This window comes from Triticum dicoccoides, chromosome 2B (assembly GCF_002162155.2).
Source record: "Triticum dicoccoides isolate Atlit2015 ecotype Zavitan chromosome 2B, WEW_v2.0, whole genome shotgun sequence".
In the NCBI taxonomy this organism is placed as follows: domain Eukaryota; kingdom Viridiplantae; phylum Streptophyta; class Magnoliopsida; order Poales; family Poaceae; genus Triticum; species Triticum dicoccoides.
Genome location: NC_041383.1, coordinates 434,933,713 through 434,935,663, shown reverse-complemented (window position 1 = coordinate 434,935,663; position 1,951 = coordinate 434,933,713).

The window sequence follows — 1,951 nt, the reverse complement described above, 5'->3', positions numbered from 1 at the left end:
AAGTGTGACGTAAGATTGGATTTCATCAGTCAGATGCCATCTCCAAGACCGCTTTCAAGTTCTTTTCATCTTTGGTTCAACCCTTCCTCTTTTTCATTCTCCCGGGGTATCTCAGTAATTTTTGGTGGCGTTTCCCGTCGTCATTTGAAGATTGAAGAAGACTTTTTCCTCTAAATCTTGTCCGTTCTCTCGAATATTTGTGATTCTAGCTTCATGTTGTCCTCTCGAATTATTCCATTTGTTAGATATTCTGTTCTTACCCATCTGGAGCATGTCAGGAGTTCTTTTCCCATTTCTTTATACCGGAGGCCATCATTCCAGTTATCATTCTCTATTTACCCTGGTGCTTCGTTCAAGTGTTCTTTAATCAGCTCATGATCTCTTTGTTCTTTTGCATCTAAATCCCCTCTTGCGTATTGGTTCTTCTAATTCTTCCCAGTGATTCAGTGTCTTTCATCAATCATTTTTGAGTTCTTACGGTGGTTCGTTCAAGATTTCTCTTCATTCGTCATGTATCAATTCATTCATTCATTCGTTCTTTCCAATCCTACCGGTGGTTCATGAAGACTTTCTCAAGTTTGGAGCTATGTTCCCCCTTAATCCTTTTTCAAGAAGAATAAGTAATATGCAAAATCCGTTGCTTTGATGAAGGATAAGCATACAATAAATCTTATTCTTATTTCATCCAAGTGATTAATCCCTTCCTTCAGAGTTTTTTCTTTTCCGGAGTACAAATTTACTTGGCCATCTCGTCGGAACCTCCATCTAAATCATCGCAACGCTCTTCTATTCTTTCATCCTTCATTTCTATCTCATCATCCTTTTGTCACCAGAGTTCTTCATGGTGGTTCTTCATGATGTAATTCATTCTTCAAGAGTTCATCAAGTATCATTCCATCCTCTGTAGTTCGTGTTCTATTCTTTCCTTGTTCAACCGGAGTGTTTCCTAAATTCTTTCAGTATTATTCATTTCTTATCTCGTTCTAACCGGAGTTGTTTCATAGTCTATCTGATTCAGTGAGCTTTGGATTCTCGTCTTTCTCGTCGTTCCTCTCTTCTTCTCGAGTGCTCTCGATTCTTTGCTTCTTCTCTTGAGTTCTTGTTTCACCTCATCCCTTTTTTTTCCTTCCGTATGGTCCTAAGATCTCGGGACGAGATCTCTTGTTAGTGGAGGAGTGTTGTAACGCCACGGATTCGTTGCGCTAGGTGTCTGCCAGTTATTAGCCTTCGTTGCCATGTCATTTGCTTGCGTGTTGCATTTTTCCATGTCGTCATGTGCATTGCATTGCATACGTGTTTGTCTCATGCATCCGAGCATTTTCCCCGTTGTCCGTTTTGCAATCCAGCGCTCCTATGTCCTCCGGCGTCCTCCTTTTGTGAGTGGGTGTTAAACATTCTCGGAATGGACCGTGACTTGCCAAGCGGCCTTGGTATAGCACCGGTAGACCGCCTGTCAAGTTTCGTGCCATTTGGAGGTCGTTTGATACTCCAACGGTTAACCGGGTAACCGTAAAAGCCTCTTTTGTGTGCAGCCCAACACCCCTTCCAAAGTGGCCCAAAACCCAGCAAACTCCCCTCCATGCTCTCGGTCGTTCGATCACGATCGTGTGGGCGAAAACCGTGCCTCATTTGGACACTCCTAGCTCCTTGTACCTATAAATATGCCTCTCCCCCCGAAATTTCGCGCAGTCCAAACCCTAGCCTAGCCTCCCTCTCGCCCGCCGGATATGTCCGGATCGGACCGGACACATCCGCGCCGCCGCCCGCAGCCAATCTGGGCACGCCACGTGGCCTCCCGCCGCCGTCCACCGCGCCGGCCCGCCAGGCCCGGTGCGGGCCCCCAAAGCCCGTGGCGCCGCCGCCGCCGCTCCGCCCGAGATCCACCGCCGCCTCGTGTCTGCCCCGCCGCCGACCGCCCTCCGCCGGCGCCACACCGCCTTGGTCCGCACCC